Genomic DNA, 26,996 nt, shown 5'->3' on the forward strand with positions numbered 1-26,996 from the left:
TCATACAACAAAAATCAAATGCTCATCAAAATCGATCAGGACCTGCTAGAGTCGAATGGAAATCGTCATTTTTCATAAATTTCTCTCTACATTCGGAAAGTGTTATCCTCGTTATTAATCATATTACGTTTTCGTCTCAACTCGACGCATTCCCAAAATAAAAACCTGTTTTAATCCACCTAGTGGTGCAATATTCAATACAATGGTGGAAATGAATATTACATGTTCAGTACGATTTGCACATACATACAATGGATCGACAGCCACGATCTTGAGATACTATGTGTCGATACTGAAACATCGCATAGAGAAAGATCCGGGAGGTCCGGGTCCTGTCGAAAATTTTTAACTTGTTAAGAAATTTTAAACTAGTTTTAATTTTAAAGTAGCAACCCCTCACCGCATACTCCCTCCGGGCCGGTATGATTGACGATTTTTAGAGTGATTGCATAACCTTTCTATATGAGAAAGGAAAAAATAGCTATGCAGAGATGCCTTGACGAGTGCCGCTTCCCCGATAGATGGAAAAGGCAGAAATTGGTGCTGTTGCCGAAGCCCGGGAAGCCGCCAGGTGACCCATCGGCGTACAGACCAATCTGTCTGATCGACACGACTGACAAATTGCTTGAGAGGATCATCCTCAACAGGCTAACCCCGTGCGCGGAAGGTACGGACGGCCTGTCAAGCAACCAGTTTGGCTTTCAGAAGGGTAAGTCCACGGTGGACGCTCTCAACTCAGTGATAAAGACTGCCGAGGTAGCGATCCAACGAAAAAGGCGAGGTATTCGATGCTGTGCGTTAGTGACACTTGACGTGAAGAACGCATTCAACAGCGCAAGCTGGGATGCCATCGCGCTCTCGTTACACCGGCTTAGCCTACCGGTGGGTCTGTACCGGATCTTGGAAAGTTACTTCCAGAACCGCGTACTGCTATACGAGACCGATGCCGGTCAGAAAAGGGTTCCGATTACCGCCGGAATTCCGCAGGGCTCGATTGTAGGTCCGGTGCTATGGAACCTCATGTATGACGGGGTTCTGAGACTGAAGTTCCCTCCTGGAGTCAAGATCGTCGGCTTTGCTGACGACGTAACCTTGGAGGTCTACGGGGAGTCAATTCCTGAGGTAGAACTAACCGCAGAACACGCGATCAGCACGGTGGAGGAATGGATGAGCGCGAGAGGCCTGGAGCTCGCTCATCATAAGACGGAGGTAGTTATCGTCAACAACCGCAAGTCGGCACAACATGCAGTTATCCATGTGGGAGAAGTCGCGATCACTTCACAGCGAAGTCTGAAGTCTCTCGGAGTCATTATAGACGACAAGCTGACCTTCAGCAGCAATGTCGACTATACATGCAAGAGAGCGTCGACTGCTGTTGCGGCACTATCGAGGATGATGTCCAACAGCTCAAAGGTGTGCGCCAGTAGACGTAGGCTACTGGCAGGCGTTGCCGTATCTATCCTCAGGTACGGCGGCCCGTCCTGGTCAAGAGCACTGAGGGTAACCAGTTACCTACAGAAACTGGAGAGCACCTACCGCGTGATGTGCCTCAGAGTGATATCTGCCTACCGCACGGTATCACACGATGCATCCTGCGTGATAGCGAGCATGATGCCAATCGGGCTGGTCATCCGGGAAGATGAGGAGTGCTTTGAGCTACGTGGAAACATAGGAGCACGCGAGCGCACCAGGGTGGCCTCGGTCGCCAGATTGCAGCGTGAGTGGAATAACTCCTTGAAAGGTTGGTGGACCCACCGGCTGATACCTAGCATATCGAGCTGGGTGGGAAGACCCCATGGGGAAGTTCACATCTATCTGACACAATTCCTGTCAGGCCATGGCTGTTTCCGACAGTACCTACACAGGTTCGGGCACGCGGAGGTCCCAGCCTGCCCTGACTGCCCAGGTGTAGACGAAACTGCCGAACACAAACTGTTCGTATGTCCTCGTTTCTACGTCGAAAGAAGAGCAATGCTTGACGTCTGCGGCTGGGTCACAACTCGGAACCGGCCAAAAATTTTCAACTTGTTAAGAAATTTTAAATTAGTTTCTCAACTCAAAATCATTTCAAACCAAATTTTTCACTGGTTTTTCAGACCCACTAGGAAAATTCATTCTAGAGGAATTAGAAAATTTTATTCGCGTAGAAGGGGTACTTGATGAGGGAAAGGCGGTTTAGGGAAGGGTGGTGAGTGATGTGGGGGAGGGCCTCACCGCATCATCCTAACTACGACCCTGTTAAAATACAGAAAACCTATGTAAGTCAAAAAAATTAAGCCGGGATTAAGTTGACGATGTTCAGAGTGATTGCATAACATTTCTATAGGAGAAAGGCAAAATGTGTGTTAGCCAAAGTTGTAGAGCAAACTTTTGCCAACAACTTTTCTGAAGACACAAAGTCTTTATCATTAATAACCCTAATAAACATCTTATGATTCAAGAGCTTAACGACCTGTTCCTAACAATATGTGGAATCGTTGGACTATATGGGTTAAAGTTCGTGTATAATATTTTTTTATTAGGGAACTTCAACATTATTGCTGGTTGTTTGTGGATTATTCTTTTTAAAGCCAATACAATATTAATAGAGTCGTGATTCGCTGGTTGGGCCATACCTCTGTCCAACTAACGAATTTGATTCGTTAGTTGGACCGACTGACAGATGTCAAAAACTCTCCAAGGGAGACGTTAGTAGTGTAATTGTATCTATTCACATCTCTAATATTTGTCAGATTGATTGTCAAAGTAAATTTGACATAAGATTTTGACATTCAGATGCTCAACTAGAAATCGGTCCAGTTAAAAAATATCCAAACAGCGAATCACGACTGTATAACTTTTAAGCATCATTCTGACAAGTTCGGTAGGTTCCGTAAAAAGGTTTGAATTATCAAATTGTGATTGGATGTGTTAACGCGCAAATGGTTCACTTTACGTCAATAGTGTTTTCGGACTACTCTTCAAAAATAGCAAGTTTTGTCATTTACTGCTATGATCTTCGTGATCAATCCTCCTATAAGTCAGATACTCCAACTTTTTTTAGTAACTTTCATGAGCCAAAGTCTTTGGAAAAGTTGTTGAGATTGCTTTCACGAATTGTTTTGTTGATACACGAAGTAACTTCTTCAAGTGCTTTAGAAGTTATGGCTCATTATATTTGTATGGTCCCCAAAATTATTATTTTTTAAATATCTTTTCAATTACCATTCCAACGGGTTTCATATATTCTATGAAGTTATTTCAATCGTAAAAAATACACATTTTTTTATTATTGCCTAATTTTTCATATTTCGAGTCTTTTCGAAGATATTGGACATTTTTTGGAAAAATCAATAGTTTTTTTCAAATCATCTGTAACTCTACTGAAAACAGCAAGAGACAAGTGAACTCTACGGAGTTTTATAACGTTCATGGAGCATTTCTTATTGCAACTAGAGCTGGTTGCCTGTTTTTGGCTGTTCGAAAGTTATTACTTTTAAAACTTTTTTTTACTTTTTAACGACATTCAATTAGCTAGAGATTACTAAGTAGGGAAGGTTATGAAAATTTGAAGCCATAGTACTCAACTGAGAGCAAGGATATGAAATATACCGATCGGAAAACTAGAAGTGGTAGAAACAGGGTGTACCCCATTAGGCATAAATACGTTAGGCATACGGACGTTTGGCGTAATGGACGTTAGGCATAATGGATGATAGGAATAATGGACGATTGGAATAATGGACGTTAGGCATAAATTATCATATTGAAGTAACCTTAAAGGAAATAACTTTTTGGTTGTGACAGCCTCGGATGGTAAGAGCTCAAATGTTTGAATTTTTTTGAATTACTCTGGAAGCTGATAAAACTCGATCAACATTTTATCACAGAGAACAGACGTACATCTTCAGCATTCAACTTGTGTAAAATCTCTAACGGTTTCGAAGGTAGTTTGGATATCTAAACCAGGTGCGCTACTGTCGTCATGTTTTTTTGTGGCTGAGTGCGACTGAATTGACAGCGGTTATTCCTCTACCCAGTCAAACTAGTCCGGAACCGATTCGGACTTCCAGCATGAATTCCAGCTCAAATGCGTCAACCGATAGAGTCGGAATCGGTTGTTTTCTTTGAGCTAGATTCCATGCAGAATCCATCCAGGATTTCGAACCGGTTCCGGAATCGATTTGACGGATAGTTGGGATAGGTTGGTGTGGCGGCGCTAGTGTTTTTAGTATATTAATTCAAATGTTTACACACGTTTTTTAAATATTTTTGTTCGATCATGGATGTCTGTTCTCTGTGATTTTATTCTATTGTATATACCACAAGAAATCTTCACTCAAATAAAAGATGCAGAACGAATGAACATCGAATGAACGAATTGCACATCTCCAAAATAGGTTAAATACTCTTGTTAGAAATCAGTCTATTTTGTATTAAGGTATGAATAAAGCACATACCCATGTTGTTTTTAAACAACAACGGTTTAAACTGCTAAAACTTATGATTTAGGCAGAATTTACTAACAAAAACAAGGCAGACCAGTAGCTGGACCTATTAGAACTTAAAACTGAAGTTAAGGCTATTATTCTGATATTTAGAGTTGGCGTTGATAAATGGAATTTTGATATATCTTCATTATATTCCATTATTATTGAAAACTGCTAAAGCGTATCAATTTGGACCGTCTTCGACTATCTTTTCCTAGCATATAGAATATTGAAAATTTTCTAGGAGAATGAGTTGAGCACCAGAAGGTAAATATTGAGCAGCTTCCAGCACTGCGGAAGAAACATCTTTCAAAGCGAGTTTTTCGTGTTTCTTGAACCCTATGAACACTAGAAAAAAGTTGGGCATGTAAGGATTAACTTAGATAAGTTTTTTATGCATGCAAGGTGTAATTTTCCAAGAAGAAAATATATAACTTAAAAGAACAGCTCATGAAAGAAAGAATGATGCATTTTATTATTCATTCAACGAATATACGAATATTGCTGGTTCTATATTGATTATCTCCCATATTCTTAAGCACAATGAGTGTATTCTCGAGGCCATCACAAATAGAGCTACGGAAACTTTGATGTGAGAAAGAGTTTATTCTTGTACTGTGATGAGCTGCCGAAACAAAAAAGTTATCGTCACAAACGTAGAATGCGTAGTCTATTGGATCAAAAACTTAATGTCTGTTCATTATTTTTTGTTAACAACCTATTGAGTTAATTTGTTAAATGTTGTATCGGCATTTAAATAGCAAGGGACTGGAAGGTGAAGTATATTTTTCAATATTAAGAGCCATAGTACTCAAGGAAGAGCAAGGAGTTGAAGGAAGAAAGTTTAGAAATAAAATGGTAAATGAGAAAGCTTAGAGTTTCCCGGCGACTTAACCTTTTGTCTGTTGCCGCAGGAGTGAGGATCTTTTGTCATTAGAAATGCGAATCACCTGAGTCTGCGGCATGTCCGAACGAGCGTAAAGTAACTTTGTATTTCATGCTGTCGGAACCGATCTTCACCCCATTGATCTCCCTTGAGTACTATGACTCTTAATATTGAAAAATATACTTCAACTTCACCTTCCAGTCCCTTGATAATTTAATGCCATTACAACAGTCTGTTCATTATTTTGCTTTCTTATTTGGATGCAATTGTATTCGTAATACATCTAAAAGACTAAAAATTTGCTTGTATCAAAACTGAAAGGATATTTTCTTCATCTCGTCTACAGAAAAATATAAAAAAAAACTCTACACTTGTAAGGGTCAAATATATCGCATGGTATTTTTCATTTTGGAGTCTTTCGCTAGAGTTATGCGAAGGTATGGTATAGCAAAGCGTCATTTTTTCCTAGCCTGAAAAAACAAGCGAGATCTCTAACGAAAGCCTTGCGATTACTTTTAAATATTTTTGTGAATTATGCCAATCGTCCATTATGCCCAACGTCCATTATGCCTAACGTACTTATGCCTAATGTATGTATGCCTAACGTACTTACTTCAAATCTCACGGACTAATCTTTTGCCTTCTGCTGGCAGGAGTCGAGCTTACGTTATTAAAGGGCCATTCCCAAACAACGGTCAATAACTTCGAGTGAACTATGTATAAATAAATATTTTTTGTCTTTAGTAAAGATGTTCGCAAAAAAAAGGTCTTGGTCCGTTGTCAACGTAATCTGCCCCTGGTAGCACTGCTGCATCAGAATCCAATCAGACTAATTGCAATAACTTCAGTTCTAAAGCTGATCCTTGAAACTGTTAATACTCAAATCAAAGGCAATTGTCACATTTATTAGCCTTTCTCGTTTTTGCGCTTAATTATAGCTGTTTCAAAACGTTGTTGTCCACAAACAACATGGACATGAAGGAGTTCCTGTCCATGAAGATAGCTTTGAATTAAGTTTCGTCCTCCATCCCGGTGAAACACGATGTGAAAAGCAACTGCGAATTATTTATCAATATTCCTACCAATTTGTGTCGTTATTTACCCACTTTTTTGAACTTATGGATAGTGTGTAAACATTGGAGATCTCTGTACGTGTTTGATTAAATTCTCTTATCTCTTGGCATCTGCCAGTCAACTCAACTAAATTATTTAGATTTGTACCGATAGTCCACTCAGCGATTTACGACTGGTGCCTACTTATTTCAATCTAATTGTTCAGAGTACAGTATTCGATTTGCACCATTTTTTTACCAACCGACCAACCTTGCGAAACCGGGTCACACGTTTTCGGCCAGGGACGCCAAAATGTGACGCAGAGTAAGTGCGTGGTGTAGATTTTTTTTTTCTTTCATGGATAGAGCTGACCATACTACTCAGTACTTCAAAGCGTGTACACCGGGAAGAGCATCTGTCCACTCGCTAGACAGCAACTGCTCTTTACCAATTTCGCTTTCTTGTCTCTAATAAAGCCTGGTAAAATATGGTCCGGTCTAAACCGCTGCTGGTGAGCTGGCTTTTAAAATAAACGCAGGAAATGTAGCTTACCTACCAATCTGGGACACTCTTTCGGGTAACAACACGACCGACGTTATGCAGTGAGCAGTTGTCTGAAATAAAAAGAAAATCGTTTCATCAGGGCATCGAAAAAGATGGGACATTTTAAATCACGACTGTTGACGTAGCATGCCAAGGCAATCGATTAGTGTTTGTTTATCGATAGTCTCGTATCTATCGGCGGGTCGTGTCCTGCTGCAGCGAAGACAAACAACAAACGAGAATCTAATTATCATCTTTTTATTCTGCTTCCACAACACCCCTGTTCCGTGGACTGAGCGGTTGTTTAGGCAACCGTTGCGGTCTGCTTTTTGATTCTCTCGCTATCTCCATACAACATAGAGTTGCTTTTAATTTAATGCTTCCTGCAATTCTTCACTTTATCTAACTTCCCGCATAAATGCATTTTACACAGGGCACTCGCCCAACTCCACACACGTGTCCGTCCTCCAACCACTTCGATCCGGTGGACGTAAAAATATGAACATGCTGATGTTGTGTAGAGGTACTGCTATAGTTTTTTTTGTTTCTCTTGGCACACGGCAAGCGCGGTAGTGATGATGAGTTACATAAAAAGAAAACAAACATGGCGTCCCAGCACAGCTATAAGCCGGTAGCAGCAAACTATAGCTACGCCGCAGGAGATGCGGAGCTCCGCGGAATTTCTCACACTAATCGCAACCTTATTTACAAACTAACCTGTTAGCTTGAAAGCTGTAATCTGTACGTGCGCCAGTGTAAGTGGACCCTTCCGACACTTCATTAGCATTTTTCATCTAGTTCGACAAAGTAAAACGAACCACGTGGTGTTTTGGGGAAGGAAAAAAGAACTAAAACACGTGGACCAGTACTCGAACGCAGCTAGTAAAATAACAAAACCACAAAAAAACCGGTGGTCCGAACAAAACGATCTACTAATTTACTGTATTCGTAAATTTGCAGAGAAGCTCTCTTATTTAATTACGTACCAACTTATCACCATCACGAACGTGGTTCGCAGCAGTCACAAAAAAATCAAGGCCAGCTTATTTTCATTTCTTGTGCATGTTAGAAACAAACTGATCCGTGTTTCGGCCCGTGAATTACACCCACTAGCTATAGCAGAGACTAATGATGATTTCGTTTTTGGATTTTGGTTTGGTATTTAATTGTACAACTTCAAACTAAAGAGATTAGACTATTCAATAGATGACGCCTGAAGCGTTGTCTGAATTTCATGAAATTAATTCAACTAGCAACTTTGTAACCAGTTACCAGCAACACTGTAAATGTCACGTGAGTTGTTCCGCATGATTTCTCTTTGTTCTCGTCTCGCTCAGTTCCAGGAAAATTATCAGTTATTTTCCCCAACAGATTTTTTGGCCTATTTAGGGACCACCTATAAATGACGTAGCATTATACGGGGGAGGGGGGAGTTTCGTATTTTGTGATGATGTATGACGACAGAGGGGTAGGATGTCATGTCATGCTACGTAGCTGTTTTAAAGGGGAATAGGGGTTGACCTGATGTCACGACAATCATCTCATCTCCCGTTCCATCTAACTAACATCGTTTTTCATTTTTTTTTACGGGGACAAGGGGGGAGGGTTACCTTCAAGCTACGTAATTATCAGGGGGTATTTAGAGGTTCGTGACGAAATGCTACGATAGGGGAGGGGGTGTTCAAAATCACTCAAAATTTTTTACGTCATTCATGGATGGTCCTTTATCTGATAGTGCGCCAGATAGCGCTTTAGGCGCCACTTACAGCTCTTTAGAAAATCAAAACTTTGTGGTCTATAGCAGGTATATAATTTCTTTATGTTTAAATATAAACGGGGGATCAATTGCATTTTGTTTAAAAATAAGAGAGCTTTTTTTGATAAGATGTGAATTCGATTGAATGAAAAAGGTAGAAACAGATTCAAATTTAATTTTTGCAAGATAACCCTTTTTTGGAAAGACATTTAATTCAAACATCTCGGCGACAGTAGTACAAAAGATTCTCCCTAGGGGAGAAAGGAAGAACAACGATGCAGCTTTATGAGAAACGGAAGATCAACGATAGCCTCGGATTACAGTGATTCGACCGGCAGGAAATCCTCCAAAACGGATCAGACCTTCAGATCGTTCTCGGCTTTAAATTCGGTTACCGCGGACACAGTGGTGAGCATGAAAGCGATTGCTGGTATTAATCGGTACCACAAAGGCAGTACAGGGGATTTCCAAGAACAAGAAAAAAGGAAGAGATGCCTAAATTTGAATATTGTGGCCTGCCATTACATCCCGAATCGAAACGTTGGGCGATCTTTCTCGAGCACGAAGGGAAGGGAACAACTAAGACCTGGCGCCACAATATTCGGTGCACGTCAAGACAACATGCTCGATGTCGTGATAACCATCACCACAAACACAGAAACTTCTTTGTCAACTTTCGAGCGATCTCCGATGAGAAGGACGTTGAACCAAATAAGTCTATCGTAAATTTCATTTATTGCCATCGACTTCACAGAATTCATTACAAAAATATTTGGGATCATTAGCGGGTGTTTGTGATCCGGGATTCTATGAATCACTTCCTTTACGGATATGTCAAAGAATTTGAATTTGAAGTTGAATAAAAAGCTACGAAATTAACATGGGGTTATATGAAAAAGAATTGATGTTCTGTGCCATATTGTCGAAGTACAAGGGCATAAATCTGATCCGAGGATTAAGCTCGACAAGCCCTTCAAAATTTGCAATCACAAGCGTATGCGAAATATCACATAGGATGAGCAATCGATATGAGATCGACTGCATGCAACTCAAGGTGTGCGAAAAATGCATGTTTAGCAAAAAGTTATTTAAAATCAGTGAATGACCATGCTGGTGCAGTTTCTCTGAAAGAACGTTGATAGAAACTTAATCAAAATCCCCCGTAATACCCAGGAACACTGATGCGTTTGCTTCGATTTAATTGTCGAGACGAAATAGGATCATTTTCTCGAACAATTTCCGGTTACAAGACAGCAATTCAATCGACTGATACGAGTTGTGGACGGAGATTGTTTTTCCTGGTTTTGAGAGGGCCTCCAGTCACGAGGGACAATGTTATCCTTGAAGAATTAATTGAATGAATTCTACAGAGCACTCACAGTGAAAGAGATTCTTCAACAAGTTGATTTTGATTCTGTCTGTTATAGGGATGTTCTTGTTGCAGAGAGAGTAAGAACTCCACCATCGACCAGTAAGAAGCCAGTAAGAACTCCACCATCGACTCCGAACGGATCTTTTTGGCAAAAGCTCATTGGTGCAAGTTCGTCGAGCCGTACACCAAAGAGTCCCGAGTAAATTCTCATGGGCCCTAAAAACCACACAGCCCTCTGAAAAAGCCATAAATATTATCCGTGTCAAATTTCACGACCATCAAAACAGAAGAACTGTCTCAATAACACATAAATACTCAAAAATATGGCCTTTTATGAGATCTACCGAACTATGTAATGGTGATTTCATTAGTTAAACCCATTTAAAAAACCCATATCAACCACCATGAACATGAGAGTATTATGGGCTACGGTCTTCGTTGTTTTTCGTGTACTTCCTGAAGTTATCAGATGTCCCATCTTGGGTGCTCGGCTACTGGTTTAGTATAAGTTTTAATCGCAACGTTCAAGCCAGCCGAAAAACTGTACCCGAAGGATGTTTTTATTGTTGATGTAATTATTTATTGAAGTTTTAACCTCAAGGGTCGTTAGGCTTTTTATGGAAATAAACATTTCAAAGAAGCAAGAAGTTACAATTCATGAAAAGTAAATGAAAAAAATAATCGAATAATATTGCTGCCGTCTATACTGGGCGCACTGCTTTCCGCTCCTTGTGTTAACTTTCTACCGTGGTGGGAAGCAATGGTTAGGTTTACCCTCTGCTGCTTGTTGATCATTCCGTCTGCCTTCTCCCTCGTTCGTGTTTGCGTCCATATCGTTGTCGCTAGAGCAGCTTTAGTTTTCGCTCTTCGATGTTTGGTGCTTTCTGTGTTTTCGAGTGACTCTGGTATAACCGTCTACTTTTTGTTCATTTCTTCTCTAGATATGGTAGCTATTGGTTTGGGGATACCGTGGGATATTGTTTGTCCGCCATTTATTTTTGGCCGGCTGTCTGTGGTGTATCAGCAGATGTCGAATGCTGTTTGGTGATGTTGGTTGTAGTGGATGAATTCCCTTTAGCTGTTTTGGCGCTTAGCTTACCGTGCTTGCAGAACGGGCACATGGGCGTCTACCCAGGATATTTTCATACAGTTCTTCGTATGTAGTTAACACTTTGAAATGATCTGCCCTCGAAAGCCAAGTAAGACCATAACACGGTTGTAAATTCTAGGGAAAAAGTTTGTCAAATAAAATGGCACAAGTCTAAGGAATCCAATGGGATCTGGTATACCTTGTGTACAATGGTGGGGTAATGTGGTCCTAAAACGAGCAATTTTTGTCTTTGGATACAACTTTGAATAGGATGGAAAGATATCACTCAAAATTGGTATTCATACACAAAATCTAATTTGAAAATCTCATTTTGTCTAAATATAAATATAAATAAACTCGATGTGTTATAAGTACTCAAAATTACATTATTTTAACCATTATAACAAAAGTTTGAGCAGTTTCTGTTTTATCAATGCCGAATAGGTGGAAAATATGAAAGAAGTATCACTACTAATAAAAGCAAGTCGAAATTAGTTTTATTGAATTTCAACTCAAGTAGCAATTTTTGTTGCCGCAACTGTTTGCAACAAAATTTCTATACATTTCTTGTTGCGAATTAGTTGTGAAGTTGTTGCCGAAACAAACATTGCTATTCTGAAAGTTATAACAGTTACTCATTACAATCTAACGCGCTTCAAGGCTAAAATATCTTCAACCTCTTTTCTACATAATACTAAAGCAAACTCATTTGATTCCTAAACTTCTTCAATAAAAATCACGTTATTTTTATTTGGTTCAATTTGTTCAGCAAGCGTTGGAGGTGATAGAAATTTGTTGCTCTGGTTTACCGGTTCAGGGCGGAAAGCGCTGATTTCATAAGCTACTCACTGTATGTTTAAAATGTAATCAGCATCAAATGTTCTGTTAAAAAAAATCAGTTACAAAGCTTCTCGAAACGGAAGGTGGAGGTCTGCAATGGAACCTAATACCAAAGCTTTGCTTTTTTGCAGTGATTACCCAACCAGTGCATATTGAGCGAAAACTGCGCCTAGTACCTCCAACTCAATAGCCAGCACCACCAACGAAAGATCATACGACTAAAGGAACGAACACACAATCATAATCCGATTGCACTAGACGCAAACAAGAACATCCAGTCGTACTACAACGCTGATGACTTGGGCGTGTATGATGAAGATTTGTTCGTGAACAAGAGATGCTGCACATATATCGAAGAAATCTCAGTTCTAGTTACAGACAAACTAGCTGACATGAGAACTAGAAGGAAGGGATACTTGTGTAGATATCTGCTGATGAGTTTATTACCGATCCAAAGAAGACTTTAGTTCTAAAATTAATCAAAAAAATCACAAAAACAAAGCACCCCCCTTTTATCTGTCCGAATCCGCCAGTGTGCATGACTAGAGTTAGAATTTCCAGAACGGTTTACCATTATAGATTTATGCCATCCCACAGTGTTTTTTTTTTCGCCAAGAACGTGCGAAAAAAAATCATGTCTAAAACCTTTTAAAGCTATAGTTATAGTCATTTATCCCCCCCCCCCCCGCGATGTGAGATATTTGCTACATTTTTTTTTTCAAAGAATAAAAAACAAGATAAAATCTTCGGAAATGTTAAAGAACTTGCTTTTGCGAACATCTTTTTTGAAGACCAAAAATCTCTATTTATAGTACACTCGAAGTTATTGATCGTTGTTTGTAAATGGCTCCTTAAAAACTTTTTTTCAACGTAACTTAAATTCAGCATGTTCCAGAAAGTTATTCGTCTTATCAAGATACATATCTTTCCAGAAGCGATGACGCATGACCAACCTGAATCAGTGAACACACCGTCGATCTCAACTACCTGAACGGACATGTATACGCAATGAAGGACTATAGAAGACTTGTCGCTAATAATGACATTTGCTTGCTTTAGACATATCACAATTCTGAGCCTATTTGAGCAAACTATCGAGATATCTGTCAGTTCTATCGAAATATTTAGAATATTTTAGAATATTTTTATTATTTTTTTTTTGGTTTATCTTTGATCCGATTGAACGGAAATCGGAGTCGTCGATAACGATTCTCGTTTCATATATGCACGAGCCTAAAGCCATTGATAGAAAGTCTTTGTGCCACCGACAGTTAGTCTATGAATTTATCAGCCAGCTGGGCTTAGCGAGTTGCTCGGCGCGATGAGCAGTTTAAATGCAGTTTAAAGTGATTCTCGCGGTAGAGACATCCGGAGTAAGGAACGTTGAAAACATTCCGAGCAGTAAAGAACATCATGAGTAATGAAAGTGTAAATTGAAAAATCTTGAACTCAGATCCGTGCAGTACAGTGTAAATAGAGAAGAAAAAATTTAGTTTGAAACCTTAATGTTAATAATATAATTTTAGTGATTAATCCCCTTTCAAGTGAAATTGTTCGTCTTATCATGATACATGTCTTTCCAGAAGAAATCATCGGTTTATCTCTTGCGACTTAGAAGTTAATGTTTAATTTATGGTAAAATTAGCAAAAGTTTCAAAAGTAATAATTTTTGAATGGGTAAAACGACAAGCCACCTCTAGTTGCAATTAGAAATGCTAATTATATGGTGTTCACTTGTCTCTCGTTGTTTTCAGTAGAGTTATATAAGTTTTGTATTTTTTTTAAATGTCCAATATCTTCGAAAATACTCGCGATAAGAAAAATTACGCTTTAATAAAAATAGTGCATTTTAACGATTGACATAGAGTAAAGCCATGTCAAGTGATCCTCGAATTTTTCGCAAAATCACCGATTTTCATGAGATATATTTTATTGTATAGGGATTATGGTAAATAGCTTTTGGTATAAATATTTCGTTAAAACTCCTTTTTTTCTTTGAGATATTAACCCTTAAACTTTATTGCATGATAAAATTGTAAATTTCATATCTCAAAAAATACTAAAGATAATTGAATGAATTTTTGTACACTTGTGGAATGAAATTTATACTATCTCATAAAAATATTTCTTCTGTATTATTGTGTGAATAACGGTACTTTGAATCTACTTAAACATTTCAATTGTATTTGTTCTTGTGTTCTTCACGCTAAAAAAATTCAAAAAGTATGTCAAATTACGCGTCAATCTTTCACCTTTAATAATCTGTATTGATAATTTTTCATTTTTGTTTCTATCGAGAGTTATGAATGATTTTGTAACGGTGCGCTCTTTCAACGCACGGCTCACTTTGATGCAGCCTGCGAGAACTTACATATTGGCAACGCCGCACGTCTCAACGTCAGAATGCGCATCGCGTAGGAAGTGTGCTTCGCATGACTAAATGAAACCACATCTCTAGATTGGTGAAAAAGAACAAGCTTTTCTATACGGATTATCAAAGGTTAATGTTTTCCGGATATTTTGAGATAATTTTAGATTTTTTTTGACCGAAGGCCGATTTTTTTTTTGACACAACAAAAACAATAGTTGTTTAATGAATACTTTTTTATTATAATTTAACCTTACTAGAAATTAAACTGTATCGCAAAGAACCGAAACATAACTTATATAATACGCTTATGTTATTGCCATCTTCAAAGACACTTTTGTTATGGCATTTTCGTTTTTGACAGTGCACTACACCAGTGTAGTCGGGGCTATACTCATTCAAACTTGGATGTAATCAGTCTATCTCAGTCTAGTGTCAGGTACAAACGAAAACGTTATTAGTCAATGTTATGAAACATTCATTATTAGTCTACAACATTATACAGGAAAATGGAACATTTTATGAAAACAGCATTTTACTTCGCATGTTTATGTCCACTGAGTAATCTTACTTATAAACAACGAAGTGTCTTGCGAAACAAGTTTATTTTGAATCCGTTTTTCAATTGCATTGGCGTGTTTTCTTTATCGCTATTGCTTATGTTAATTTTATTAATTAGTGGTTCTCCAAGTTCTAGTATGATATTATTTACTTCATCACATTTCAGTGAATCATCAACAATTTTCAATTCAAAATCATCGTTACTGTTTTAGCGCAATACAGTATCCGTTTGGTCGAACCATACTTATAACAAAAAAACAAACGAATGTTTTTCGAGTAAATATACCGTGCTTACATCTAGACAGAACCAACTGACGATAAATAGTGGTAAAATATTTCAATTTGCAAAAAAGTCATATCCATGCAGATTCAAACATGTCCACTGCTCAAGTTTGCACAGCAACTGCCATCATCCGAGCGCGCCGGTTTGAGAGATTAAATGACGGAAAATTAAATACCTCCTGAAAAATATAACGCTAAAAACCATGCAACCTACTCGGAATACGTTCACCTTTAATAATCCGTACAGAAAAGCTTATTTTTTTGCCTGAATATCAGAGATAGCAATTTTGGACATAAGATACGCTCTTCCAAAGCGATGCGCAGTAGAACGTTGCGACATGCGGCGTTGCCAATATGTAAGCTCTCGCAGGCTGCATCAAAATAGGCCGTGCGTCGAAGGAACGCACCGTTACAAAATCATCCATAACTCTCGATAGAAACAAAAATGAAAAATTATCAAAACAGATTATTGAAGGTGAAAGATTGACGCGTAATTTGACATACTTTTCGAAAGCTTTTAGCGTGAAGAACACAAGAAAAAATACAATTGAAATTTTTAAATAGACGCAAAGTACCGTTATTCACACAATAATACAGAAAAAATATTTTTATGAGATAGTATAAATTTCATTTCACAAGTGTACAAAAATTCATTCAATTATCTTCAGTAGTTTTTGAGATATGAAATTTACAATTTTATCATGCAATAAAGTTTAAGGGTTAATATCTCAAAGGAAAAAAGGAGTTTTAACGAAATATTTATACCAAAAGCTATTTACCATAATCCCTATACATTAAAATTTATCTCATGAAAATCGGTGATTTTGCGAAAAATTCGAGGATCACTTGACATGGCTTTACTCCATAACTTCGTAAAATATATGAAACCTGTATGAATGATAATTGGTAAGATATTTTAATCAAATATTCTTGGGGGTCATCCAAATATAACGAGTTCTAATTTCTTAAGAATTTAAACAAGAAACTTCATGTATTCAGCAAAGATATTTGCTAAAGCAGCCACCACAACTTTTCCAAAGACGTAACGTTATTTCTTTCACAAAAAAGTTGTGGAAAAATCTTATAGGTGGATTAATCATGAAAATCGTTGCAGTAAATGAAAAACCTTGCTATTTTTGATGAGTAGTCCGAAAACACTATTGACGTAAACTCAGCCGTTTCCACCTTAACGACCAATCACCATTTGAAAAATTTTATTTTAAAAAATGCGTAATTTCTTTGAAAATGCCCGAGATAAGCCATCGTTATCATTTAGAAAGTTGCCCATTTTGATCATTCAAACGTTTTTACGGAACATATCGAACTTGTCAGAATGATATTTAAAAGTTATAGTGGTGAACCGGCTCTAAAGGGATCATCCACAAACAACCAGCAATAATGTTGAAGATATTAAAGATAAAAAACGTTGTGTCTTCAGAAAAGTTGTTAGGAGAAGCTTGCTCTACAACTTTTCCGAAGAAATAATTTTAGTATATACACTTGCAAGAAAGTTGATAAATATATCTCACTTTTAGGGAGATTAATCATTAAAATAAGAACCACATATGAAAGGGCTTGTATGGTCCATAAATTCCTCGAAAGGCGCAATTAATACATCACACGATTTTGGCAAAAGAAACTACTATGAGTTGGTTTGGTAGCTAGACTTGCCCGATTGGCTTCAAATTTGGTTCATGTGCTCCTAATGGGACTAGAAATCGACTCGACACGTCCCTAAGACTTGTGGATTTCATGATATTCATTTAACTTCTCTGATGAGTAGGACTTTTTTAAATTTGAAGTATTTAAGTTCAGCTAGAGTTAGAAGAATCACATTAAATTTCATAGAATTGTCCGTAATCTTGTAGAAAATTACTGAAGTCCGGGGCTTCCATGGGATATTCCTGTAACTTCAATACAGATCAAGAAATAATGAAGGTTACTATCGAAATAGTAGTGATTCTAACTAATTTGGTAGAAAATGTATCAAGGTTCTAGAAAATCTTTGTAGTTTATGGAAATTGGCTGAAAATTATTGGGTTTCTTTGTGTTTTGAAGAATTGCTTTGAAGCTAGCAGAATAATTTCTTATTTTCGCGAGATTTTCTTGAAATCCATGTCTTTTTGAAATGTATACCTTGGATCCTTTCCCTAAAAATCTAGAGAATTCAAGAAAATCCTATGAATATTGCAAGACAAGAGTTTTGATCAAAGAACCAGGGCCGGCGGAATACCTTTTTCCCGAGTGGGTAAAGGGCGAATCCGAAATTATTGCGACACATTCAACAGGGCATAACTTTTTTACCATTGGGTAAAAATCAACCAAATTTTGCACACTTTTTCATTGATGTGTATTGTTTACATACTGTCAAACTCAAAATTCGTGTTTTTCGATTCAACGAAAATGGAGGTGAACCAACACAAGTAGAGAGAACAAATTCTTTCCAAACACCTGGAATTTCCTGACCTGTCGCACCGGCAGTTGGGAAAAATGTTGAACATTCACCATTCAACCGTCTCCAGAGTGTTGAAGCGGTTCCAGGAGCGGTTGACGTTGGACCACGGAAAAAGAAGCTGGAAGAAAACCGGGACCGGAGAACAAAAAGACGGAGGGAAAGGTGAAGCGGATGATTAAAGCAAATCCCAACGTCTCAAGCCGTAATTTGGCTAAATAGATCGGTATGTCGCAGAGCTACGTCCAGAATGCAAAGAAGAGAGCTGGACTACATACATACAAGGTACAGAACTTCCCAAACCGCGATGAGCGGCAACAATCGATGGCTAAAACTCGGGCACGGAAGCTCTACGAGAAGATGCTGACAAAATATGCCTGCTGTGTGATGGACGACGAAACGTATATAAAAGCCGATTTTAAGCAAATTCCGGGGTTGGAGTTTTTCACCGGCAAGAGCAAGTTCTATGTGGACGACAAATTTAAGAAGAAGAAAATGTCGAAGATCGCCTCCAAATATCTCATTTGGCAGGCCATCTGCTCTTGCGGACTGAGGAGTGAGCCTTTCGTGACAAAGGGTACAGTAAATGGCGGGATCTACAAACCTGAGTGCCTCGAGAAGCGCCTTTTGTCGTTCTTGCAGCAGCACGACGAAGCTCCGCTATTTTGGCCAGATTTGGCATCATGCCACTATTCTAAAAGTGTCCTGGAGTGGTATGTTCCAAAGGACATGAATCCGCCAAACTGTCCGGAGCTGCGCCCGGTGGAGCAGTACTGGGCAATGATGAAGCGGGAACTTCGGAAGAGCAAGAAGACAGTCAAAGACGAGAAGGACATGTTAAGAAAATGGAAAAAAGCTGAGAAACTGGTACCGGATGACACTGTAAAGACTTTGATGGAGGGCACCAAGCAAAAATGCGTTCAATTTTACACTCAAGGCTCTATCGATTAACTGTTCTTTTGATTTTTGAAGTAAATATATGTATAAAACTACCCTAAAATTTTGGTTTGAATTTAAACATTATAAGAAAATTGGCATGACATTTTCGGTGTCGCAATAATTTCGTGTTCGCCCTTTAGTAAGATTCGGCGTGATTTCTCTACGTACTGACGAAAGTTCTGTTATAGCGTGTGTAAATGAAAATTCCCTGATACTATCTGGTAGCTATTTGGAAACACCCTTTATTAACAGGGCTGTATGTCCGACTTCTCAGCGAAAATGTGTTTGTTGAACACAGATACTACAAATGTTCCCTAGCTAAGTACCAATCACTCCATTCTTTCAAATTTCGTTGCATTAATTTTCCGTTCCCTGCTATTAAACCTTCCTTTTGCGAGTACTGAAGCCCGCATGATAGTGTTGATTAATGGGAAGGTATCTCCGACGACTGACATCCTTTCAAGCTTTGTGGAGGTCAATTTGAATATTTCTTCGATGGCAAAAATAATACCGATAAGTCTAATTTTCAAGGCAAGCTATTTAACAGCATCGATATATATTTATTTATTATTACATCTTATATATATATATATATATATATATATATATATATATATATATATATATATATATATATATATATATATATATATATATATATATATATATATATATATATATATATATATATATATATATATATATATATATATATATATATATATATATATATATATATATATATATATATATATATATATATATATATATATATATATATATATATATATATATATGTATATATATTACACTTAATGCTATTGCTAGTGTCAATGTTAAAAATTTCTAATTGCTAACTTATAATTAGATTTAGTGGTATGGAAGTCATAAACTAAAACAGTTTCGTTGAATCTGCTACAACATCTGTCTAACGGATTGTTGTGGCCATATGCTGTGCGGTGCCTGGGAATCCACAGAAGCGGACGATTCCTTATATCACGAGGGGGAACAAATAAATGAATCCTTGAGAGAATGTCGGGACAGTCAATATTGTTCGACAACATATCGAAAATGAACATTCTTTGCAAGAACGTGCGGCGAGACTCCAGCGTTGGCAAATCTAGCAACATGCATCTATTATTATACGGCGGAAAACGGATAGGGTCGTTCCAAGGCAATTTTCTGAGAGCAAATCGTACAAAACTTCTCTGAACGCGCTCCAGTCGGCTACTTTGAACGGCGTTGTAAGGCGCCCATACTTGTACAGCATACTCCAAAGTGCTCCGGACCAGTGCGCAGTATAAAGATTTCAGTGCGTGGAAATCCACAAAATCGACAGCGTTCCGTTTTAGAAAACCCAATGTTGCAAAAGCCTTCGCCGTTGTTGCAGTGATGTGGTCGACGAAACGAAGTTTTCTGTCGAATAACACTCCCAGGTCACGGATAGAATCCACCCGCTCGATGACACAGGCTCGAAGAGTATATTCGCAACGCCTTATATTTGCCGAGCGTCCGAAACTTATCATCTTACATTTATCAATGTTGATCTGCATACCGTTCATCAAACATCATTCCTCTATATTGGATATATCGTCTTGGAGCACAGCAGAATCGAGTGCTGAAGCAATTGAACGAAAGATTTTCAGATCATCAGCATAGAGCAGTTTTTCAGAGTTGATGCGGGTGCAGAGGTCGTTGATGAATAAAAGAAAGATCAGTGGCCCTAGGTGACTTCCTTGAGGCACACCGGTTGGCGTTACGAATGCGCTTGAGCATGTAGTGCCTATTCTAACGAAGGCAGATCGTTGTGAGAAGTATGAATGCAGCCATCTGGTAACCCACTCAGGAAAGCCTAGTCGCTCCAGCTTCAAAACAGCAATGTTGTGGGGCACCTTGTCGAATGCTTTTGCGAAATCAAAATATATAGCGTCCACTTGTTGACGCTTCTCTACAGCTGGAACTAGAAAGCTCGTGTACGTCATTAAGCTCGAAGTGGCGGAGCGTTTTTTCATAAATCCGTGTTGTCGTTCGTCGATTATGTTGGAAGAAGCAGCGTACATCGCATTGTACACAAACTTTTCCAGAACTTTAGCTAGACAGTTCAGCAGCGAGATTCCTCCGTAGTTTTCAACATTGTGCCTATCTCCAGCCTTATGAATAGGAACTATAGCAGCTTCTTTCCATGCCATTGAGAAAATATTTTCCGAGATTGAACGCTGAAAAATAATACTTATTGGTGCAGAAAGTGCTCGGGCACAATGCTTTATAAACACAGGAGGCAAGCAATCCGGACCAGGCCCTTTCAAAGGATCAACGCTGGACAGAGCGCTCGCTACATCAGAATCATTTACGTTAGGAAGAGGAAGGTTGATATTATGCGTTGGCAATGTTTCAAAGTACTGTTGCGATGGATATACAGGAGGGCTGGAAAATACATCTCGGAAGTGATCTGCAAAAAGGTTCGCCGACTCGGCAGCAGACTGTGAATTTTTGTCTCGAAGATAGACATTTTCTGGTACACCCACGGAACGTTTTCTGCTGTTTATAAATTTCCAAAATGTCGAAGGATTATTTCGAAGGCTGCGCTGAACTTGGTTCAGATATTCACCGAATGCACTGTTCCGGGCTGTTTCATATTGCAGTTCAGTTCGACGAAGAATAGTTTTATTGTCGTCGGTCCTATGATGTAAATATCGCTTTCGGTGTTTCTGGAGTACGTTGCGTAGGCGACCAAGCTCAGCGTTCCACGGAAATTTATATTCTGCTTTTCTGCTGACACGTTTTTTAGGAACATTACGGCGAAGAATCTCATATATGGCATCATAGAACGCCACAACTGCCTGATCTAAGCCATATCCAACCAGCATCTCACGCCAATTGCGTGCACCAATGGCCATTGAGACTTCATCGAAGTTGCATCGAGTAAAGTCAAAGTTGAAGTCGTCGTTAATTGTATTAAAAGCTTCACCGTCATCAGAACGCATATCGTCTTAAAACGAAGGGTTTATGGTGAGGGTCAACCTTCAGTATAGATGTGGGAGGCTCAATCAGTTCGAACACGTCTGTGTCATTGACGAAAGCTAAATCGAGGGTCCGTCCATTCACGTTGCTAACTGAGCATATTTGATACAAGCCACCAGCGACCAAGGTTTCTGTGATGGCCGTCTCTTGTTCCGTGGTTGCTTTTTCAGGAAGGTAGCACTTATAATCGTCGTCAAAAATCCAGGAAGATTATAATCCTACAACAAGTACATTGTCGCGCCTATTACATTTGTGCAGGATGCTTTGGACTGCAGAAGAGTGAACGTTGTACAAGTCAGAATCACTGTTCGGCCTTAGATAAATGCAACAAATATATAACGATCGACCTGGCAGTGAAACACGTACGACAAATCGCTCCAAACATTCACATCCAGGCATTTTTAGTATAGTCCCAGTTAGATGTTTCTTTATCGCTATGAGAACACCACCTCCGCGACGTAGATGACTGGTAGAAGAGTTGCGATCGCATCGGTAGATTGCGTAGTTCGTCGTTAGCTCGGTGTTTAATATATCATCACGTAACCAGGTTTCGGTGAGAACGATAATGCAATAGTCGCAGGAAGTGAGCGCAAGCAAGAAAGCCTGCGTTTTTGTTCTCATTCCACGAACGTTCTGGTAGTAGACGGACAGGAAATCTGGGGTTGTACGCAACGGCATGCTATGAACAAATAGGTTTTCAGAAAGCGAACTGTCATATAAAGCAAAATACTCGCCTGAGAAGGGAGTTCGGAAGACCCCCTCACGACTTCCAAACGCAGGGCCGGGACGACTAAGCGGGTCGCTGGCTGGTAGCGCGACTGCGTCGGAGCACTTGGGGGCTTCCGTAGTGCTGTATAACGTGCGTCCCGGCGATGGCAATGACAAACAAAGTGCACCTTCATTTAGTTGGTTCAAATCGTTAGAGAGCACGACCGGGTCAGAAGGGTGAAATTCCAGTCGACTGCTGTGCAGATAATCTTCGGTGACAGCGTCTAAACTGTTGTGTTCAGCAGCAGTCTGTAGTGGGAGGCGTTCTGAGCGAGCAGAAGCGATGCGATCTAACTTTCCACTTAGACATTGAAGTTGTTTGCCAGGCAGGTTTGCAATGATGGTAGAATCAAACGAATTGTGTTTGTCGACAGACTGCAATTGAGATTTGTTTTGAGGGTGTGCAGAATCTATAATTGCTTCGGAAGGACATATACCCTCCTTGGCTTATATATATACATATATATATATATATATATATATATATATATATATATATATATATATATATATATATATATATATATATATATATATATATATATATATATATATATATATATATATATATATATATATATATATATATATATATATATATATATATATATATAACGTGATCTAACTAAACAACACTTGACCGCGTACGAAACAGTATTTCGTCTACGTACCCATCCGGGAAGTAGAGATTGATGGTGTAGTTTCCGAGAAGCGCCTTAATTGCGAAATAGGGGGTGGCTCCTTCCAGATCCCCGAGCGTCAGTCAGTGAAAGTTCTGGTATGCAAGCAATTGCGTTCAGCAAAAATCGGGGAGTATAAGAAAACTTATTTTCCATCAGCTTCATTTCGAGCCTCTCGCCGGATTTGTTCATTTGAACGGGGCTCGTCTACTTGTTTGCCCTTTTGTACCAGGGGGAATGAACTGCCTCGTTTCAAACAATGGGCCCATTGTAGAAACAAGGCACGGTGTGAAAAATGCGAAGAGAATCCAGAAATTTTTTTCTTTTGTGGAGAGACTCCGAATGAACTGTCGACATATCCCGCATATAAATTATAGGGGGAAAACTGAAGCATTCTTTTGAGAAACGTTGGAAAGAAATGTTAAAGAAAGCACCGGTCAGCGAGACAATCCCGTCGAGGGGATATCTTCTGCCTATAAGTGTTCGAAAGAGGAGAATCATTTCCTCCCCTAAGTTTCCTTGTACTTTATCGGCAACAAAAACATTTCACGTAGATTCACATTCAAATGATAGACGTTTCGCGATGAAATTATAATAATAAACGTAATAATTGTTCTTCAAACAGACAAATTTATCTGGCAGCAAAGATACTCGTGCTAAGCATTCTCCCCACAAAACATCGTTGCACAGTTCCCTACTAGCATGTCCACATCGTTACAGTTCCAAGTAGGCGCTCCGATCGATGGAGAATGGAAAGCACTCTTTGTTTTTTTCTGGAGGAAATATTAGATAGATTCTTTATGTTAAAATCGTTCCCTATTACCTAATACAAATATTAGTTTGAGTTTTTTCGCATTGTTCTATTCCGGGTAATGAGAAAAGTGGCCCTTAGATTAGAATGATAATGAGAAGGGTCATTAGGCATTAGAAGGTAATATTTGTGAAAGATCGTGCAGCTTTAACGAATTTTTCAGTATTTCTTGTCAGAGGATGCTCAAAAATTGACAAATTTCATGGAATAAGGGAAGTTTAGGAATCGCAAAGGCATCAACCAACCTTGGTTGAAAAGGAAGGATGAAGGTCGTGACTTCTTGTGATTGACATCTCGGATCATGTACAATCATTATACGTTGAATGCGCATCACCGGCGTATTATGGTCATGGAGAGCGTTCTCTGCGCTTGGGGTGACAACTATCGCGACATTAAGCATGTTGTCTGGTCGTGCCCATAGTGTTCTAGCACCATATCTCCGTTAAACGAATCCCTTCGGCCTAGGCCTAGTCCGAGATGTGCAGCGTATCCTCCAAACTTATTTATTTCTTCTCTTTTAGTTTACTTTACAGCTATCTACAAATATGATCCCAAGAGTTCCCAGCGGATCCAGGGAGGCCAGTCGGCGATCCGGTTCATGATGTCCTGATAGTGATCTTTCGTTTGCCACAAAGCTACAAGTTTTTTCCCTGTCGTTTTTGTCCGCCCTCTTCTCGCTTTCACTGATACGGTCACTGCTAATGATGTTGGAAACAACATCTTTATAGAAAGTCTATTGATTGTCTAGTGATTGTTTAGCCTTGTTTCAATTTTTAATCATAATGTTGAAAAAATAAAAATTGTATATCTTGTCCTTAAAGTATTTCTAACTGCTTCCCATAGTATGAATAAAATTGTATTAATATTTTTTGTCTAACGATCTGAACTCCTTGTTTTAAGATGTAGATGTGTCAATATGTATCCCCAGAAGTATAAATATAAAAAATAATTCCAAATTTCAAACGAATCCTTATTATTATCCCATATTCTCAAGAAATTTAAATTGTAAAGCAAATAAATCAGTATCTGAATAAAAATATGAAATCGTTTTACATCGAGAATTTCAGATGCAAGAATTTTGTGCGCAAGACACATACGTAGTTAATCTCAGGTTTTGGTTTGTTCCAAACCTTCGAGTGGGTAATTCCCCCCTTGGTAATTTTCGAGTGGGTAGTACTACCTATACTACCCACGCATTCCGCCGGCCCTGACTTCTCCGAAATGCACAAGTGATAACTAAAGCTCACATTATGCTATATTTCTCCTTAGTGGAGAAGAAAAGGTTAAAACTATTTTTCTCCATTAAGGAAAAAATATTTAAAACAATCTGCGCGCGAAGAGCACAAAACCTATAACTAAATAGGCGATTCGACTTCGTCTCGTCAGCATCCGACACTAACTTAGTGACAAGACTAAGCTAGCGTCAATCCGGCGCCAGCTTAGTCCTGTCACAACATTAATGTCAGATCCTGATGAGACGAAGTCGAAACGCAAAATTCCACCACAAATTTAAAGCTCGCATTATTTTTTTTTATTTGTTAGGTTTCCCTAAAACTGGCAGGCGAATTTCTAAGAAGTTCCTAATGAATTATTTAACGGTGAACACTTTCCTTGCTTTAATAATATCCATAATTTCCACTCATTTCAAATCTCTCATTTTATAAAAAAAATGAAGACACACCAGTATAGAAAAAAATGACGATGTATCACGTCAATACATTTTCTTCAACTTTGTATAGCCGAAATTAGCCTGCACACTACCATTCGGCTAGCATCAATGCAGTTCGATAGCTCACATGACACCTCATCTTCTGCAACACTTCGATCGAACGCCATTTCGTTCAACTCATACTCAGGTATGCGTTATTTTAAAAACAAAAACCTATGAAAGAACTGGTTGAGTCAGAAAGTAATTAGCTGACGCACCGTCCCCCCTACTGTTTTGCGGGCAGCAGAAGATGGGGCAAACATTCTTCCTGACATTTGGCAGAGCAAACGACCAATATGGGTCAAATCATCTAAAGCAACTTAGCGAAACCTGTGAAATAAAAATAATGCTCCGCCAGTCGGATAGGGGTAGAGTAGATGTACAGTAGCTATAGACGCACAGCAGCAATAGCAGGACCATGAAGCGGACGACATTCTGTTCCCGATTCCAACCTCATCACACCAGCCAGCACAGTCAGCAAGTGACATGTGGCGTAATTTGCGAATGACTTGCTATAGTTGCAGCGGAGCCGCCGAATGAATGGCAATGATGTGCGGTGGAGGAATGCGCTTGCTGCGACTGGGACGGGATAGTGGAAACCAAGGAAACGGGCAATCAAACTGGCCATCACATACCTACATTTCTGCGAACGACGATGAGGGTAAACGTAGAAAATCTGCCATTTAGCAAGCGATTTGACACATTCGTTGAAGATTGATTCCTAATTAAAATCAAGATTTAATTGATACTTTGCAAACACTACCAAGCAAGCCAATTATTTTTCCAAGTCGTCATCGAAAAAAAACTTTAACCGAGACGTATATTTCATCTGTGCCCTGGTCCGTCTAATCGAAACCTCTCGAAAACTAACCTATTTTTTTACTCACCTTCCAGATTTCACCGGGTCGAATGTCCACAAAAATCGAATGAACAACTCGGCACAATTTTGCACGGCACAAACACTTTTCCTGGTGTACCTACGTACTTTTGCTCAAAGTCGAATATCGGTGAGCTTATGAGTCGAGACGAGTACCCCAGAGTCAGTCTATAGTCTATACACGGACGGGCGGCGTGTTGTGTACATACACGTTACTATAGCTTGGCACATATAGGAGAAGGCCCTGATCGTGGGTTTGGCGGCGTGCGACGGAAGCAGAGTCCCCCCGAAGCGTTGCAAGAGCGGAGCGGAATCTCCTATTGAACATTCATTGAGTGTGTAATATTGTATAGATGCCGCTGGCTTGCGCTAGCTCTAGCTCCTCAGCAGTCGGTGGTGTTTATTTTTGTTGATGTTGTATAGAAACTGTTTCACGCTACTGCTTGTTGTTGGTGCTAACTGCTTCAACTGGGGCACAACTACTAGCCGGTACGCACGGATGTGTCAGTAAGTTTGCACG

General features: G+C 39.1%; 1 protein-coding gene across 3 annotated transcripts in view; it reads right to left on the reverse strand.

Moving 5' to 3' along the window:
* Positions 1 to 26,599, reverse strand: part of LOC131685485 (serine-rich adhesin for platelets) — a 248,995-nt gene extending 222,396 nt beyond the window's left edge. For 2 of the 3 annotated variants that reach the window (XM_058969225.1, XM_058969222.1), the window contains exons 1-2: positions 26,487 to 26,599; positions 6,961 to 7,022 (exon numbers count right to left, since the gene is read on the reverse strand). The gene's annotated coding sequence lies outside the window, so the exon portion shown is untranslated. The remainder of the gene's footprint in view (positions 1 to 6,960; positions 7,023 to 26,486) is intronic. The other variant, XM_058969223.1, reaches the window with a different exon arrangement.
* Positions 26,600 to 26,996: the final 397 nt, after the last annotated feature.

Source organism: Topomyia yanbarensis, chromosome 2 (assembly GCF_030247195.1).
Source record: "Topomyia yanbarensis strain Yona2022 chromosome 2, ASM3024719v1, whole genome shotgun sequence".
Classification (NCBI taxonomy): Eukaryota; Metazoa; Arthropoda; class Insecta; order Diptera; family Culicidae; genus Topomyia; species Topomyia yanbarensis.